Raw genomic sequence first — 20,986 nt, forward strand, 5'->3', positions numbered from 1 at the left:
TGTTGACAAGGAAGTGGCTTCAATAGTAGGATATAAGCCAAAGTTTCCATACAAGAAAAAAAATAATTTAAAATGGATGCTTTGTTATCCACCAACTATACCACATAATAGGTCTAGGGCTCAGCCGGGTACACTCCCTTATAATAAATGTAATTGTTGTAGATACATTGACTCTACAGATGTATTTATGCACCCTGATACAGGGCGAGTTATAAGAATACAAGCTACAGCTAACTGTGACACCAAACATATAGTTTATTTAGCTGTATGCCAGGTCTGTCAAAGCTTTTATATTGGGAAGATAGACCGTAGATTGAGAGATAGGATCCGTGAGCATATTTACAGTATTAAAAATTCAACACATAGTTATGTTCTAGTTAAATATGTATCTTTATGTGGCATCGAACATACATTTATGTTTAAGGTCTTACAAGTAAAATATGAAGATGCCCGGAGCGGTGATATAGAAAACAGAGTTGAAAATCTGGAATTAAAATGGATTATTAGAATGAGGGGTACCTCAGGAAAGGGCTTAAATTACAGGATCTGTATTAAACCAGTTTTGAAGTACAGAATTTTTAGATAAGTAAGGCATTCTATTAAATATATATATATATATATATATATATATATATATATATATATATATATCAACATTTATAGATATGCATATGTACTATTTTGTTAGTACACATATGTATTCTTTTTTCTTTATTATTTATTTCTTTTGCATGTATATATTTGTTGTATAAGCACAAAGAATTTAGACAAATAATATATGTATTTTCCATAGACAGACTCCACGTGGGCCAGCAGAGTAATCCAGGCTGCAGAGAGCTGAATAAGCGACTTTTCTTGATACTAAGTATATTTTTTGTTGCTTTCCACATCTGAATACCTAGCAACTGTATTTCGCCTGCCTTTCTGTTGCATTGAAGCTGTTTTTACTGCATTTAACTTAATATTGCACTTGGAATCCTTGTTTGTTACTATTTGACTGTATTTGTAGCAAATTCTTCTGTGTAAGCTGTAGTAGCTGATTCATAGCATTTATAAGTGTTTGCTGTACCTGTTTCTGCCTGTTTTGTGAAAAAAAGAAAAAAAAGAAAAATATCTCTTGTTTTCCTGCTTTACTAGTTTAGTCCAGTTTCAGAGTTGCTGATTCCTGGGCTTTGGTTGTAGTTCCTGTGTACTGTTTCCTTGCCTTATTTGGGGGAAGGGAAGCTACCTTGCTTTCCTGCTTTACTAGTTTAGTCCAGTTTCAGAGTTGCTGATTCCTGGGCTTTGGTTGTAGTTCCTGTGTACTGTTTCCTTGCCTTATTTGGGGAAGGGAAGCTACCTTGCTTACCAGTGGGAGTGGGAAGCATTGAGCTGCCTTTTGTCCAGTTTTGTGAGGTTTCAGCCAGTAACTAGTAGTTTATTGGTCGTTTTGGGCCAGTTTCTAGCTTTTTCCAGCCCCTGGTATAAAACTTTCAGCTTGTACCTACTCAGCACAGACTCCACGTGGGCCAGCAGAGTAATCCAGGCTGCAGAGAGCTGAATAAGCGACTTTTCTTGATACTAAGTATATTTTTGTTGCTTTCCACATCTGAATACCTAGCAACTGTATTTTGCCTGCCTTTCTGTTACATTGAAGCTGTTTTACTGCATTTAACTTAATATTGCACTTGGAATCCTTGTTTGTTACTATTTGACTGTATTTGTAGCAAATTCTTCTGTGTAAGCTGTAGTAGCTGATTCATAGCATTTATAAGTGTTTGCTGTACCTGTTTCTGCCTGTTTTGTGAAAAAAGAAAAAAAAGAAAAAATATCTCTTGTTTTCCTGTTTTACTAGTTTTGAACCAGTTTTCAGAGTTGCTGCCGGCTTTGCTGTAGCCCTTAATTTTTGTGTTCCTGGCCTTGCCTTGGGGAAGGAAGCCACCTCTGCTTTACTAGTTTAGTCCAGTTTCAGAGTTGCTGATTCCTGGGCTTTGGTTGTAGTTCCTGTGTACTGTTTCCTTGCCTTATTTGGGGAAGGGAAGCTACCTTGCTTACCAGTGGGAGTGGGAAGCATTGAGCTGCCTTTTGTCCAGTTTTGTGAGGTTTCAGCCAGTAACTAGTAGTTTATTGGTCATTTTGGGCCAGTTTCTAGCTTCGTCCAGCCCCCTGGTATAAAACTTTCAGCTTGTACCTACTCAGCACAGACTCCACGTGGGCCAGCAGAGTAATCCAGGCTGCAGAGAGCTGAATAAGCGACTTTTCTTGATACTAAGTATATTTTTGTTGCTTTCCACATCTGAATACCTAGCAACTGTATTTCGCCTGCCTTTCTGTTACATTGAAGCTGTTTTTACTGCATTTAACTTAATATTGCACCTGGAATCCTTGTTTGTTACTATTTGACTGTATTTGTAGCAAATTCTTCTGTGTAAGCTGTAGTAGCTGATTCATAGCATTTATAAGTGTTTGCTGTACCTGTTTCTGCCTGTTTTGTGGAAAAAAAGAAAAAAAAGAAAAAAATATCTCTTGTTTTCCTGCTTTACTAGTTTAGTCCAGTTTCAGAGTTGCTGATTCCTGGGCTTTGGTTGTAGTTCCTGTGTACTGTTTCCTTGCCTTATTTGGGGGAAGGGAAGCTACCTTGCTTACCAGTGGGAGTGGGAAGCATTGAGCTGCCTTTTGTCCAGTTTTGTGAGGTTTCAGCCAGTAACTAGTAGTTTATTGGTCGTTTTGGGCCAGTTTCTAGCTTTTCCAGCCCCTGGTATAAAACTTTCAGCTTGTACCTACTCAGCACAGACTCCACGTGGGCCAGCAGAGTAATCCAGGCTGCAGAGAGCTGAATAAGCGACTTTTCTTGATACTAAGTATATTTTTGTTGCTTTCCACATCTGAATACCTAGCAACTGTATTTCGCCTGCCTTTCTGTTACATTGAAGCTGTTTTACTGCATTTAACTTAATATTGCACTTGGAATCCTTGTTTGTTACTATTTGACTGTATTTGTAGCAAATTCTTCTGTGTAAGCTGTAGTAGCTGATTCATAGCATTTATAAGTGTTTGCTGTACCTGTTTCTGCCTGTTTTGTGAAAAAAGAAAAAAAGAAAAAATATCTCTTGTTTTCCTGCTTTACTAGTTTAGTCCAGTTTCAGAGTTGCTGATTCCTGGGCTTTGGTTGTAGTTCCTGTGTACTGTTTCCTTGCCTTATTTGGGGAAGGGAAGCTACCTTGCTTTCCTGCTTTACTAGTTTAGTCCAGTTTCAGAGTTGCTGATTCCTGGGCTTTGGTTGTAGTTCCTGTGTACTGTTTCCTTGCCTTATTTGGGGAAGGGAAGCTACCTTGCTTACCAGTGGGAGTGGGAAGCATTGAGCTGCCTTTGTCCAGTTTTGTGAGGTTTCAGCCAGTAACTAGTAGTTTATTGGTCGTTTTGGGCCAGTTTCTAGCTTTTTCCAGCCCCTGGTATAAAACGCTAAACGCCGTTAGCTGATTTAGAGCGATTTAGCGGAGCTGCCACTGTTGCACACTAGGGCAGTGCGGTTAAGCAGGTTTAAACTATTCGGCTACCTAAAGTCCACTCTTCAAATTTTCCCTTAAAACTACCTTCCTCGAACTATACTACTGATCAAATCAGCGTATCCTATAACTAAAAAGATCAACTCTACTTGACTCCAAGTAGACTATTCTCTATCTATTAAACCTAGCACTTGCTCCTACAGTACTTATTACCTTGATACGGCACTCTTGTCATAGATAGTACCCCAAAAGGCAACCCCCATTTCTCGGTCACCCACGTCCCCGAATCTTTTTTTAAAGTTTTTCGTCTACCCTTCTAGCATGTCGAGGGATCAGTTGCTAGTGTCCTCTCCTGCTCAGCTGGTGAACCTGGGATTATTGAGGCAATGTTTCAATTGCCTCATGTACACAGACAACCCTTTCCTCCTCCCACAAAACACAAATACATGCGAGAGATGCAACTATACGGCCAAACTGGAGGCTGAGCTCTCAACATAGGACTGGCAAGACCAGTCAGGAGGAGAAGGTTACCACACACACTATAGACCCAGTCTCACATAGTACCATTACAACCTCAAATCATACACATAAACACACAAAGACATACTGAGGCTCTGATCAAAATATACCAAAACAGCAGAGGCCACCAAAGCAGACACCCAAACAACCACCACCTCAGAACACAACACCCGCAACACATAGACCTCACAGTCAGAGTGTCAAACAGTCACAGCCCTTAAGGCCAAACACAATGCCAGACACACTAGTCATTGGTGACTCCATAGTCAGACACACTGATGTCCCGCTCACCAGACTGAGTAAGGAGAAGGTCACAGTAAGCTGCCTGTCGGGCGCTAGAATCCGCCACATAACGCAAGCACTCAGGTCTCTCAACAGCAGGTACAAATATGACTCAGTCATTGTCCACGCTGGTGTAAACGACCTGAGACGTACTCCTTGGACTACATGAAAAGAGACATTGAGGAGCTCTCTGATTATGTAGCCCAGGCAGGTATGACCCTGACCTTGAGCAGTATCCTACCTTCACCAAGAATGATGCCACAATACAGAGATAAGATGATCAGCTTTAACAATTGGCTTAAACACTGGTGTCATTAAAAGGGGATCCAGTATCTGTCTGCCTGGGATGACATGCTGGACAAGCCACGCTGCTTCGCAAGGGACGGCTTGCACCTGTCACCCTGGGATTCCGGATATTGGCAAAGGCTCTTGCCACCCCATAGTGCCTTTTTAGGCAAGGCTCAAATTCTAAACCTACCACCCTAGAACACAAAAAAGGAAAAAAACTAAGGGTAATGCTGCTCAATGCCAGAAGTCTAAATCTCAAAATGCACGCACTCAAGGCCCTTCTCAGTATGGAGAACATCGATGTCTGTGCTGTGACAGAAACCTGGTTCAAGGCTCCTGAGAGCACCCCAGCGCTATCAGGTTTTACCTCATATCATGCGTTCCGCCCCAAAATCCGGACAATACCAAGAAAGGAGGGGTATCCATATTCATCAAGGACACCCACACCTCAAGAATGGTGGCAACGCATACGATGCATCGGAGACCATCCAGGTGCAATTAACCATAGGCAAGACTGCTCTGCAAATTGTAGCATGTTACAGGCCACCCTCACAAACTCAGGAAACTCACATGGCCTTCCTGAAAACACTAGAGGGGATAAATGTATCACCAAACACCATCATACTAGGTGACTTCAATTACCCTAATATAGACTGGGAACACTACTCAAGCCCAAACACCCTAGCCCAAAAGTTCCTGGAATTCATAAACTCAAATGCCATGGAACAACTAGTCACCATCCCCACAAGAGGAGATAACATACTTGATCTCATCATCACGAACATGGGAGCACAATGTTCAACACCGGAAGTATACCCTCACTGGTGAGATCAGATCACAAACTAATCTCGCTGGAGGTCCTCATCCCACCCCCACCTGAAATAAAAGACCACAGTAAAGAACTTCTCAAAAGCCGACTTCACACTTTTAAAGGGTAGTGTGGTTTTCTTTCAGGCTCTCGAGCCGGTGGAAAACAATACTCAAGCCGCTGAATCACTTACAAACGCCTTCTACCAGCACCTGCAGGACTGCATGGATAAGGCAATCCCAAGCAAAACAAAGACTCTTTGTACCAAAGGCAAGCGTCAGTCTGGTGGACCCCAGCCATAAACAAACTCTACAACAAAAGGAGGAAGCTACTACAAGATAGAGCAAAATCCTTAAAAGGTAAGACACCCTTGATCACTATAAGTAAAAACTAAGAGCTCTCATAAAATCATCCAAAGCAAATTTCGAGAGAAAAATAGCTAAAGACTCAAAAGACAATCATAAGGCCTTCTTTAGCTATGTTAGAAACCTAGGAGGAAACTCCCAGATATGCTCAGAACTAGTTCAAAATGATGTGAAGATTACTGATCCTACAGACATTGCCAACATACTGGCTGACAGGTTCAGTGCAAACTTCTCCCCTCCCCAAAGGAGAGATATCTATACCAAATGAGTGCAGCCCCAAACATCTCCAGCCCAAGTGAGAACTGCTCTCTCCAAAGCAAAAAACACAGCATCCATGGGACCCGATGGTGTCCCCGGCTGTGTGCTCCACAAACTCAATGAGGAATTAAACTCACAGCTAGGACAGCTGTTTAATCAAAGTCTTACCTCTGGATACGTACCCAGGGAGTGGCGCACTGCAACTGTGGTCCCACTTCACAAAGGCGGTGCCTCCACAGACCCTGGAAATTACCGCCCATTAGCTTGACAAGCCTTATCTGCAAAGCCATGGAGAGGATCATAATGGACCTCATAAATAAAGACATAGGGAATTTGCAGACTTTGGATCCAACCCAGTTTGGCTTTGTCAAAGGCAGATCATGCCTTTTAAACTTGGTTGACTTTTTGAAACAGTCACCAAAGCCATTGATGAGGGAAAGGCAGTCCATACAGCCTACCTCGATCTGGCTAAGGCCTTCGATACAATACCCCACTCGGGTATCATTGAAAAACTCATCAGCTTAAATGTTAACCCATACATCACAAGATGGGTTGCAAACTGGCTGAGTGACAGAACCCACAGGGTCAGAGTTGCTGGCGCCATGTCAGACTCAAAGCCTGTCACAAGTGGTGTCCCACAGGGCTCAGTCCTGGGCCCACTCTTGTTTGGCATCTACTTTTCCAAGTACAAGCAAACACAGGAGGGTTATGGCTGACAAAGTTTGCAGATGACTGCAAACTGGGCCATAGTAGAAAACACATCTGACACAGATATCCTTCAGAAGGGTCTCACAGAAACGGATAACTGGTGCCAGAGCCACGGCCTAAAGTTAAATGCCAAAAATGCATAGTCATACCCTTCGGGAAAAACAAGGTTACCCCTAGCTACCAAATAGGTGGCAATCCACTGAGCACAGAAGAAGTTATCAGGGACCTGGGGACCCAGGTTGATAGTAGTCTGTCATTCGACACCCATGTAGCTAAAGTAGTTAGGAAGTCCTTCTACATTGCCCACCTTATCATGAAAGGATTCTCATCTAGATCAAGGGAGGTCATAGTCTCCCTTTACTCATCACTCATCAGACCAATGATTGAGTACAATGCCCCATTCGAATGTATCTGACCCGACACTTGCAGCAGCTGGAGAGGCCACAAAAGTTCCTCACCAAAGGATAAAGGGTCTCAAAAATCTGTCCTATGCTGCCCGACTGAAAGAACTCCAGCTCTATTCAGTAAACACCGCTTGCTCAGAGGTGACCTTTGCCTAACATACAAGGCCATGTCAAACCCAGATTTGATGAATATGCTTCACCTCAAAAAATCTAGATCCATCAGAGCCACAAGGGCGGGAGACTTAAACCTCGACACGGCTATTAATAGGACGTGCTGGAGAGATAGATTCATCACCCAAAGACTCCCTATGCTGTGGAACAAAATCCCGGTACATGTGAGGCAGAGCACCTCGCTGGCCTTGTTCAAGAGAAATCTTGACCTATGGATGGGAGATCGCTGATATACCCCAGGAATTACCTCAGTGTCACTGCTCGACAGAGGCACAGCAAAATAATGGGTATAGTTCCCCATACTAAAGGGGTGGCGTAAGCCACAAAACAATGGGCTAGGCTTATAAATGCCCTCGGGCAGATAGCCTAGTATGAACCTATGAACCTATGAACCTATATGTATTTTGTTTTAGGTTCATTTTTATATAATGTAGCTTTAAATGCTTGAGCTCATGTATTAATTGCATGATTGAGACTGCATTTTTATCGTGTGTTCCTTTTTTAAACATGAAGTACTGTTTGCATTCTGTGTCTGATGAAGCGGCTTGGATTGCAGTGAAACCACTAACACATTAAAAGATTTGTATGCTACCTTCTGACTTTGGTTTGCAGTATCTGCTATTTTGGATTGTCATTTTTGCCATTGGGTCAGTGGTTTTATCTTCAGAGGCTGCATTAATTCCTCTGGTAGAACTCTGTTATTTATATTTTTGGTTTATGTATAGTTAGGGCTTTGCATTATTTCATTCATAGTGAGTGATGTGGCCCCTCAAATGACTGACAACAACAAGACTTGCTGATATCAACAAGCATTATATGTTCTAAACGGATTGCACCAGTAGACATGATGAGGTGTGCTGCGTGCATTGAGTACTGTGATCTGCAATTTGTACTATGACATAGGTAAGTATTCTAATGTACATACATCCAACTGGCACTACATGTATGCCTTGGCATGTCATGTATGCAGTGAGTTGTAGAGGTGCTAGCCTGAATGTGGCCTTGTTTGTGTGTGAGGTTGTTACAGCAGTATACATCATGTTATGGAGCCATAGGACATGTGACTCTAGCTGGCATAATGGCCATTCAGCCCTCACAATCGGAGACATCTGTATACCCCTCAGTACAGGATCAGCACATATTGTCCCAGTCCAAGAGGGATATAGGCAGATGTGTTGACATGATGGTCACATAGCCAATTAAACAGATGGCATGTGCTGAGGTGCACTGAGGTGCTATGTGCACCATTGGGCAGGGTCTGTTTCAAGGGCATGTTTATGTCTGCTAGGCATCTACTATGCTTCCTACAGATAGGCAGCATATGCACTCCAGCAGGGTCACACCTTGTCCTGTATGCAAGGCACAGATCATCTCTGAGTAGACTATATGCCACAGGTGGCAATAACACCCATTGCAGATGAACAGCAGTGAGCACATTCTGAAGATGTTTAGTGGCCTTCTGAAGGACCTTGCTGTTGTGTGCAAATGTCAGTACATCTGGATAAAGTACGTCAACATATGGCCGTTGGAGTCAGATATTGGCATGCTGAGTGAAGAGTATGTGGAGGCTATGAGTATGTCAACTAATGGTGACTGTGGCCTCAGCTATGCCATATGACTCCTACCCTACCTCTGTAGAGACATGGTGATCTGAGGCACATTAGGTGTACACCTGTGAGGTCAGGTCTGTGGGCCCACTTTCAAACCCTGGGTATGTACATCACATGTTTGCACTGATGTGCTATTAACTGGGGACATAAGTCTACCTGATGGTAAGGATACTACATACATATTTGCTTGGTGATTATGACCATTAGTATGTCACCAGGCATGTGTTTGCAATACTCTCCTATACTCTCCTGCAGGATACTGACATAACACAAATACTCTATGAGTATTCACAATTGGCAGGCAGCAGTCAACAGTGTTAGCCACAGTTATTCAGTACTTGTGTGTACCATCGTGACATGAAGTCCAAGCAGTAGAGGACCCAGTACTGTGCCCTGTTGAGCACTGATGCTTACAGATCATCTACTGGAGTCGGATGTCACATGCTGTGCATGTCTGCCATCAATGGGCCACATGGTGAGCCCTACAATGACAGTATCATTGATGCCTATGTGAGTGCTTTGTACATTTTGACTGAATGGGTGGTATAGTCAGAAGGCTTGACTCAGTCTGGGGGTTGTACAGCCTGATGTACCCTCACCCATGTCCCTGCTGACTGCCACAGAAATGTCCACCAGGTGTTACAGTCATGCACCCCCATCACACACTCAATTGTATGTACACCACAGATATATGTGCTGAGCAGTTCCTTGATGATTGCCCTAATGGGCATACAGTTATGGGTAGTTACACAAAGATTTGTATAGTAATGTTGGACAATGGCTGCACAACCTCTGTAGAAGGGTAGAACAGGTGCTGTAGTGCACTCAGTTGATGTGCAGAAAGTGGTGTCTGTATGAATGCAAGGGCTACTCACTGGTGTTACTAACCTATGTCAGATCACAGGTAGGTGAATGTTAGCATGTGCATTATACCATGACCCCCCCATTAATATTCCAAAACGTGCACGCTGATTGGCCAGCGTGCACGTTGTAAATCGACTTATACTAATGGAAAATGGTCCGGTCGCCCGGACTTTTTCCATTAGTATAAGTCTCTTTTAAAACACTGTCTTGCTATGTTAAAGGAGTTTAACATAGCGACACAGGTTTAAAAAAAGCAATGGAGATCTCCGTTGCTTTTTTTAAAGCTGTCTCGCTATGTTAAACTCCTTTAACATAGTGAGACAGTGTGTAAAAAGCAACGGAGATCTTGCTTTCTCCGTTGCTTTTTTTTTTAAACCTGTCTCGCTATGTTAAATGGATATAACATAGCAAGACAGCTTTAAAATAAGCAGCAGAGATTCTCTGTTGCTTTTTTTAAAGCTGTCTCACTATGTTAAACCCATTTAACATAGCGAAACAGTAAAAAGCAACAGAGATCTTGCTTTCTCCGTTGCTTTTGTCCACAGCTCTGATGTACTGCGTAGGCATGCATAGTACATCAGAACTTCAGCGGAATACCAGACAGCTGCGGAAGGGCAGCAAGGAGGCATTATACAATGCCATTATTTAAGAAAATTAATTATTTTTTTTCTTAAATAATGTCATTGTATAGTAGCAATAACCCACTTCTGGGTGTGGGTAATGCTGGATTTACCCATGGTTGGCTTTGTTTGGTCCCTCGGGCTTCACCCTCAGGACCAAACCATGCCAACCGTGGGTAAATCCAGCATTACCCACAACCAGGCATGAGTTATTGCTATAATAGATGCTGTGAGCCTTCCATTTTGAGGCCTGTTATGAAATGCTCTGTCAATATGATGGTATGGGACAGGTTGTAGGACTGTCATGTGTCACATTTGGTGGGGACGAGAGAGTGTACATGATGCAGACAGTGTGAGAGTACAGGTTAGCTATGGGTACAGACCCATCATTTGTGGCATCATGACGTCTGCAGTCAGTGACTATCTAGTCCCGTCCTTTGGGATTACACATGTCACCACACTGTTTGTACCAGTCCTGATTTATGCGAGTGGTAACAGGTGTCACTTACTCTGTCTATACAATATCACAACAGCACAACAATCATAGCTGATGTTGGCCAACTGCCTGAACCAGACATTTGTAGATGGGTACACTCCATCACAAAAGCTTGTAGATGTGTAAGTTTCAAAAACACAGGTGACACGTATCAAGGGTAGTTGACCTTGTCACAAATTATGAATGCATGGGTATGCTGACTGCTGCCAATATCCTTGTTAGACTGTCATGCGCATATGAACCTATTCAGAGCAAAACAAACAGCAGCAACCACCACTCAGATTTCTTGTTTTATTCAAATAAAAAAGCAATAAGTAGCAGCAAAATACACAAAAGATAAGCGCTTATGGTTATGACCTTCTTCAGATAAAAATGTTGTATGACACTGTTGTTTAAAAATAGAGTGCCAACCAATCATATCATAGTACAAAACGTGCTTTTTCTTGAGTGCAGGTTTTAAACAGACTGCCTCATTTAATCCTGGATACCTATGCACTGTCAATTCCACTGTCCATCTAGTTTCTTCCAACTCTGTATCATTCACTATATCCCCGCCGCTATGTCCGTTCCTTATATTCCAGATAGCCTTAAACTTAAAATAATGACCTTCATTATTGGAAACATGCCTAGCTAGGGCATTATGTTCATTCCATGTTCTTATAGCAGACAGGTGATTTAGAATCCTGACCTTGAATTTGCAGTTAACTAAATTGTACTGGTGTCTTGGCAGAACAACCTTTGGTGAGGAGGTTTTTATTTACTGCTTTGGACATATGAACCTATGGAGACATGCATGTATACTGTTGTACCTTGCTGATGTCATATTTCCACTGTGCTGTCATGCCATCCTGTGCTGCCTTCCTGCCACCATGTGTCCATAGGTTATCCTGTCAGATTCCTGGAACAGAAACATACACATGCCCATGACATACCTGTCATTGTGCACCAATACAGCCTGTACAACATCATACAACATAAGGTGCCCAAAAGTATGTTGCGTACTCATGATGCATGTCAGCATAAAGTATATGTTGTTGACTACTACAAGAAGCATGGCAACACAGGTCTGCAGTACATAAGTACATATCAAGTAATATAGTCACCCCATGCATCAGATACATAGCTTCATGTCCCCGCATCCATGGAAGGATGACAAGGATGTGGCACAGGTATCATCACATGCACAGGGTGTGGTGTGGGGTTGCAAGATGCCAAGGCTAGCCTAGATGGTTGACAGAATGAGTGTGAGTCAGGAAGGGGAGTGGGTTAGATGGACCATGGAGGGGTGCCATGTGTGTCTGTAGGTGACCTGCATGTGAGAGTGGTGGGTAAGTGTGTGCAGGGATACAGCCAAGCTCAGTGCTAGCCCTACATGTGTGTATGTTGGACAGCTTTAGACCATACATGATAGAGTTGACAGTTCACTGTCTCTGGGCCCAAAAATGGGAACTTGCTCTGCCAGGAGCTGCACTGGCACCATCTTGCCCAAGGTCAGATGTGGTGCTAGTACCTGACTGTGACTGCTGTCTGTTGGGACCGTGCCCCTCATGGGACCACAAGCCCATGGCTTGTCATGTTGTGGTGAGGACAGCACACTCCCCTCTGTAGCACTGGATGTACTGCCACTATGATAGCATAACTGTGCATGGCCACATGGACTCTCAGCAGATGGTGTTGCTGACCTACATCCACAGGTATGATGCCCTACTCCATCCACACGTTCCAGCACAGATAATGTGCGGTCCAAGACAAACACTGTCTCAACCCACCATCTGTCCACTGCTTCAGTGAACTGATCCAGGGTGTCTCCAATGCAGTGGAGGCAGTCACGGATGTCAGTGCTGCATCCATAATCCTAAGCATATGTCTGATGTTCATTTCACAACATGCCTGTTCCTCCATGATGGCCTAAAACATGCTCTGAGTGACCTGTGATGTGGCGCCTGCAACAGGTGATGGATGGACAGCAGCCCTCCTACTAGTACCCTTGTCAATCTGCCTGTATGGGACCTTGCCAGCTCTCTGGCTATGGCTGATGTCTACACTCACTGAAGCCATTGTTGCCTTATTGCCCTGTTCAATGTCACCACCCTCCAACTTTCCAATATCTGTGGCTTCTGGGGACTGGGTATGTGTGGGCATACTGACTGTTTGTGGTGACAATGGGGGCAGAAGAGGGATGTCATCCTCTGGGACAGATTCATCCCCTACAACCCCACCTGTGCCTCATTGTGGCCATCATCATCATCAGAGTCTGATGAGACACTGACATCAGGTAGTGTGGGGGAGAGTTCCCAAGCTGCTCGGTCACCTGTGGGAACCAAGACAAAAGCAGTACATTACTACCTGCACTATTATGTATGGAAACTCCACAAAGACTCATGATGATGTGTATCCACAGCTGCATTACCAACCCCACATCTTCTTCTCTCCGCTGGTGTGCACAACAGACTTCCTCACAACAAAATACACATTCCACTCAAGCCCTTTATAACAAGCACATCAGGTAAATCATGTGAAACTTGACCAGTTTAATTTACCTTTTAGTTATGCAACATGTCACTGTACTTGATAAAACAACACTTAACACCCAGTACACCCATCTTAACAAATATATAGACATATACGTTTCAGTGCCTAAAGTACGTACCATTAGCCTTTTTGTTTTTAGATGGCATATTGAATTAATTGCCTCATGTAACCCAGGCGGGGTATTCGCTCTTAACTATAACTGCACAAATGTTTCTGTATGTTCAACTACAGTGCTGTGATTAACCACACTATGAACCTTAAGTACATGTTCCTGTGTGGAACACATCAACATTCTACTCTGGTTACACTCAGCATTAATTGTACATAGGCCATTATTTTGTCCCTTAACTTTAATAGCATAGATATGTTCCATAACAATACAGTATCAAGCTCACCAGGAGCAGGACCATGGCCTTGGACAACACCTGACAGACTTGTAAAAAGGTGAGGGTGAGGTAATCTCAGTACCACTGCATATTGCAGCACAACGAGGTAATACCTGCGTATATCTCATATTTACAGTACCGACTGTGTTACTTGATGTATTGGTGACATTCTGTGAATGAGTGTACAATGGAGCTTAAACCCCCCAAAGCACATAGACCTGACACCCACATAAAGGTATGTACAGCCTGACAGAATGACTGCTACAGTATTACAATGGTGATCACAGTAAGCTTACCTGCATGCTCCTCTGCGGTGGACACTGTGGCACCCACCTCCATGATATATGGTGTGATGGATACCTGAGAGCTGTCATGTGTCCCTAGGTTTGCCAGGAATTCCTCAGAGGCCATGATCAGTTGTTCCTCTGCAAGTCCTCCAATGGTGATGGCACATTCACTGGCTAGATCAGCTGCCCTTCATTGTGCAACATTTACCATGTCTGTAATGCTATGTCAAACCTGCTTATATGTTCTGTCCTGGTGGCCATGGGCATTCACCTCCCAGACAAAGTCTGCCCACAATGCAGCCTGCTGTTCTCTGTTATGTCTATGCATGGATAGGAGTATGCGGTGATGCTGCCTTAGTCCAAGTATCAGTTCATTCTCAGCATCTGAGAAGGGGGCATGCCTTCTGTGATACATTAGTGTTGAAAGACAGCAAAAGGGAAACACATTACAGGATCATATACATGGACATCCACTATGTACAGATACAGCAAGTACAATATGGCCAGCACTATCCACTGTTTGCTCACACATATCATACCCCACAGTGTGACAACATATTACGTGTGTGGATGTAACTGAGATAGTACCATTACCGAGGTATTCCCTGTGTGCCATGACAGCTTCTGCTGTATGATCATGCACCAAACATTCCAGTCCACTCTGGTGTGTCCCCTAAGGCCAGCTACACAATAGTATATCATAGAAGTAGTGCCATATAAATATCAGTGTGCTATAACAACCACTATATAGGGACAGTCCAATAACACCAGTGTGACACAATGACAAAAGGCAATGCCACCCTGATGTATTGTGTGTACCTTGTAGGTGTAAGTCAGCAGGGTATTAGTGACATGTCATTACCACAGGTCCGAGACAGGCTTACTGCTGTAATCCCTATTCCTCATACCTCTATCTCCCTATCTGAATCCTGTTATACACCAAAAACACTTACATACCTGCTAGAGTGCAGTACTCTTCTGTTAAACTGTGTGTGGATAAAATTTCACAAAGGTGTGCTCTGTGTGAGAAAGTATCATACAAACTGTTTCCCCATAGACTGCTGCATGTAGTTTTAACATGCTGCTCATTAGCCTAATTGCCTGTAAACCAGTCTGTGGCTCTGATATGCTAATTGCAGCATAAACAGCTGAATTGCATTATCATTAGCCAATGAAATGCAACCACTGCAATATATAAGGGTTTCATTTAGACCAGGCCCCTTTCTTGATGTTGAGATGGACAGTACTGGGGTGAGGAGACTACATCATCACAGAGAGTAGGTCTGTCTGTAGCAGAAACCATTACATAGTGTTGTGTGCACTGCAGGCTGCAGCTGCTGTTGCAGGTAATAGACATAGGAAGAGGGTATGAACAATTTGGAGGCTGGCTAGTTAAGTGTACCTGTGTCAGCCTTGTTGTAGAGGCAGAGCCATGTTGGGGGTACCTTTTACACTCCAAGTATGGCATGTGTTTATGGAACTTATGTTGGGCAACTGTGTCAGTAACAGAGTACTAGGTGACATATAGTTATGCTATATGGATATGTAAAGTGTGTCCCTACCTGTAGGCCTGTACCTTCCAGCACTGAAAAACAGTTACTACACTTGCAATGCTTTTTGGGGATAAAGACTGCTTGAGAGATTCGTTAATTGCTGTCTTCACAATAATATACATGAAATGCAACACAACACTGGCTTTGAACCTAGGACTGTGTGTTGCAAAATGTAGTGTATGCACAGTATCTAACAGACTGAACTACTGATTCACTGCTAGAGCAGGTGTATTAGCAAGATATATGTACACAAGTACAGGCTGTGACAAATGTTTTCCACATGCATCAATATGTGCATGGCTTTATATGGCTGTATTTCTGCACAAGGGTCTCAGCTGTACATGTACTTTGCCATTGATGCCTTGGCAGGTGTCCTTCTACATGTTGCTGATAAAAGGGCACATTTACCTGGTATCACAGGCCTCACATATCCATGATCATGTCTTTCGCTGTCCAGTGGTGCACTATTGCACCAAAGTCAAAAGTACAGTCCCATTTATTGCATTACTTTTAATTCCAGTTTGCGCGGTGTGGTGCATAACTCCACTGAAACCCATCTAATAAGTGTAACAGGCAATAACTTATGTTTTGTTTAAACTGCCTGTATTAATAAAGAGCTGTGTAGCATGGCAGATTAATATAGTGTGTTATAGGTATGATAGGCTCGGGTTCAAAACATTGTAGAGGTATTTATTTTGTAATAGTGTCATACAATGTGATAACCACATACAGTCATTATAGCTATATTTAGCTGAGCTAAGAGAAGCTGTGTGACACAACGCATTGCACAGCGCCTCACTAACAAATATAAAGAAAAGAAAAAAGGGGAGATAGGAAAGTACTGAAATGGGAACAAGTAGGGGGAAAACATAGTGAAAGGCAGGGAGGGATGTGCAGGAAGGGTGTAGGAAAGAACCATAGGTATCCATTTATTGTACAGCAACAACTGTGTACTTTGAGAGAATTTGAAGATTAATTTGGACTCTCAAACCCAGGAGAGAGGGGTAAGGGCAACATAACTGCATTGTCAACCCAATTGGACCAAAGTACATGTCTCCAGTGGACACATATGTGAAATGGAGAGCTATGTATGGGATGAAAATTTTTGGGGTGGACAGGTGCCCATTTTTTTTTTAAGATGAGAGTGGAATGTTGGGGAAGGGACATAGGTATGTGTGGGGGAGATAAGTTAGGTGGGTGAGGATGCATTTGCAAACAGACAAAACAGACAAGACAGCAGACGGGCGGTGTGTGACACATCAGGGGGGTGAACATCTTGCATGGGGGGGGTATTGTGGAATCCAAGTCCCATGTGCCTCCAGATGGCAGCAGCATGACTCACATTCCCACACATGGGACTGTCGGCACTTCTCCCTCCCTGCCGCAGGGGTGGCTGTGCTGGTGCTAAACAGCAGGGTGGAGCTGCCTCACCAGGTTTGCCAGCATGCCCTCAATCTGGTGCAGGGAATGGTCTTAGCCACAGTGGACTATCCTGATCACCAGGACTGGTAGCTCATCCTGGGTGACTCCTCTCCCTCTGCCACTGCTCCCAGAGGGGGACTGCACCACTTCCCCTGGGGCGGTACTACTTGACACAAAAGGTTATGCAGGGGCAGTAGGGGAGCACCACTGGTCTGGGTCCCAGACATGCTGGAACCCAGTGCCACTGCCAGTTGAGGAAAGGTAGGTGGATCATCCGGAACCAGTTGACGTTGATGTGCTGTGTAAATGAGGTAAAGCAGTAAGTTACAGTTAGTAACAACCAAGCCATTGTTAGTATTAACAGAACTGAACATCATATTTATTAGCCAAAATACACATTAACGTTATTATGAGCAACACAACATAATGTAACATAACAGTCAGCATGGTAACAGCATGCCAGAGTGAGGTAAACCATAAGGCCAACAAAACAGTTAGCTTAACAAAATACGTTAATATTGAATCATGAGAAAACATAACAATAATCAACCACATTTTCCTAAATATAGTTAATAACAAATTATGGTAATATTAAATCATAATAATGCATTACAATAATGAATAAATTAAAATAGGGGGTGGAGAGAGACAGAAAATCATTCCATTAGTGACATTGCAAATGATATTCCTGACAACACTGGTCATACATTCTTCTACAGGTGTGTACTGACAGTTGTGATTACAGTGACTACAATTCTCCTATAGCTGCTGTATCATGTACATAGCTCTCAGGGTGATAACATGGGGCAGTAAGGGCCAAGCACTAATAACTTCAGGTACAGAACTGCTCTGAATGGTTTCACATAATGTGGACTTATATAACTACTCGTGTGTTCTGAAAATGGATTTGGTAATACATTGCATTCCAGGTAATAATTTATCTGGTAAACGTGGCAGATTAGTCAGTTTTAATTACTTATATGAAATTGTGATATTTGAGAGGCATGATTGTGTACAGTAATTAAATTAGAGAGCCGTCATGGCTTAGTTGGCTGGCATGGGAGTAGAATCCACTAGTTATGACTGCAGGGGATCTGAAAATAATTGACTGCAGCAGCATAGTACAGACATGCAAGAGATACAGCCATATTGGGATTTCAGTTTTATTTCTGAAGCAGCAATGCTGATGAACATATCCTTGCTATTGAGTGTAACATTCTGTGAGATCTAAACACAATATCTGCACATAACATGGGCTAACTCACCCATAACATTTTTGCGTTCTTGGAGATAGAGAAATTGTGAGCATTACATGACAGATACAGAATATGAAGTGCTACACAGCACTGGATTTGGACCCAGGACTGTGTGGCAAAATGTACTGTGTATAAGGAATTTAACAGACAGAGCTACTGAGTCATTGTTGACTACAGGGTGATTGATACTTGCCTGGAGATCACCTGGAAACATACTCTAAATTGTGAAATACAAGTTGCAGAACTTTCCTCTAGCATTCTAGTACTGTTACAGTATTATACTAGACTGCAGTGACAATAAAACACACATGCGTGGTAAACAACCATACTGCATATATTACTACAGCTTTATTTTACTTTCAGTTAAAAAGCAGAAAAATGTCAGCAGCGGAACCACAGCAACACTGTTTTTATTGTAGATAAAGTAAGCGCTTTCGTTGGTGTACTCCACCAACTTCATCAGACAAATGACATAACATGTAGTTGCAGTTTAAATAATTACAAACTGCCATGTCAGTTACACAATTAAAACCATTTTTTTTAAATTAAAGAGATATTCCCAGAAAAAACATTTTGCAACACAGAACGCCAAAGTGGGAATAAAAAACTACATTACTAGTACTGCAACATAGTTAAATATAAATAAGTTCTTTACATTAGCATAACATTGCAAAGTCTTTATCATAAATAGAAACAGAAAAATATATGGTTGAAAACAGAAAAATATATGGTTAAAATCAGTTGACCAGTATGACAACAGTATTGCCTAGTCAAAGTTTTTGTCTCTTCTCTGTATACCAATTTGTGTCCTCAAATTCTTCGCCCAAAACTTTGATGCCAACCAACACCAAAACCATATATCTGGCGCTAATCCACTATGCTTATGTTTAAATGTATTAAGTTGGAAGTTTATAGGCATTGTTAGAGCCCAAACCCAATACTTTAAGAAGACTTACACCATATATTCTGGTTCTAATAATGTATCAGAAAATACACTAAAAAATACAAAGTGTTTAATGTAAATTGTGCTATAAATGTAGGCGCGTTATTAATGTTAATAAATTAAACAAGCCATAGTTAGAATGGCCTTATCTATTTAGAGCCTTAAGTTTGAGAAGGCATTTAATAGAAATGTAATCATTAAGCCCTGGGGGCATATGAGCTGAGGTACGTACCTGCCATCTCAATTCACATTCCTTCAGTCTGAGTTCCCAAGGCCCACCGCTAATATTGTGTTCTACCTGTGGTAGTACTACAAACTGAAATTGATGGTTGGGGTGTTCTATAATGTCTCTCGACAAAGCGTTGGTAGTGTTGTTCTTCTCAATACAGTAGGTATGTTCATACGCCCTTTGTTTGATTTTTCTCTCCGTTTTCCCAATATAGTATGCATCACAGGAGACACAAGTTGCTGTATAGACCACACCTTGGGATTCACAATTAAACCTACCACTTATATGATATTCTTTATCCCTTAGTCTAACCTTATTGGTGATTCTAATGAATCTACATTGTGGGCATCTGCCGCATTTTGCCATACCTGTACCTCTTTTATTTACCTTATTTCTCTCCACTAGGGTTTTTAAGTTAGGGCCCCTTTGAAAGGTCATGAGAGGTAGTTGTCCCAGTTTAGTAAGACTGGTATCCTCTTGATAAAGGACCAGTTTTTGTTAAGTATATCCCTAATATGTGTAGCATCTAGGGAAAGTGTTGTAATGAACCTGCCAGTTGTGTTGTCATTAGTGTGATCCCTAATCACTACATCATTGACTGCCCATTCAGTGTGCTCCTGCTCATACCCTTTACAAACAATCGGGTGGAAGTGACCTACCACTCTTTTCCTGTCAACGTCCTCAAAGATGTTATTGAGGAACCCCAATTAGTAACCTATTTTCAAAAACATGGACTTCAGTAATGTACATTTATCTATAAATTCATCATAGCAGGAGATCATTCTAGCAGCCCTAACTGCTTGCCCTTTCACAATTGCCTTTTTCTGATGTAATGGGTGGCTGCTGGTAAAATGTAGAAAGGCATTAGAATAAGTGGGCTTGTGGTAGATAGTTGTTCTATATCTTTGGTTCAAACTATCCTTACTTAGAAGTACATCCAAGTAGTTGATATCCTTATGTCCTATCTGATAAGTGAAATCCAAAAATGTAGTGAATGTTTTGATGTTACAAATAAAGGTCTCAATAAGCTCAACTTCCCCTTTCCAGATGAAACACATATCATCTTGGTACCTTGTATACCAAATGACATTCTCCTTGTAAAGAGCATCATTAAATAAATAATGTCTCTCCCAAAAGCCATTACACAATTGGCAAAACTGCTGCCACAAGTAGACCCCATGGCAATCCCCGTCTTCTATAGATAGATGGTTCCGTTAAACCACAAGAAGTTGTTAGTACTAACTCCAACAAGGTTTCAATGATGTTTATATCACTACTAGCCATGCCTTTAAGATATAGGAATTCTCTAACCCATTCAATATCTAGTGTCTGTGGGATAACTGTATATAGATCTTTTATGTCCACTGTGAGAAAGGTAAAACCATCTTGGTAAGCTAAATTATTGATACAATAAAGAAAACTCCATGAATCATGGCATATTTGTGATTCAGACTTGATGTAAGGTTTGAATTTGCAATCAATAAACTTAGCACATGCATA

Source organism: Protopterus annectens, chromosome 15.part0 (assembly GCF_019279795.1).
Source record: "Protopterus annectens isolate FY-2018-M chromosome 15.part0, PAN1.0, whole genome shotgun sequence".
Classification (NCBI taxonomy): Eukaryota; Metazoa; Chordata; order Ceratodontiformes; family Protopteridae; genus Protopterus; species Protopterus annectens.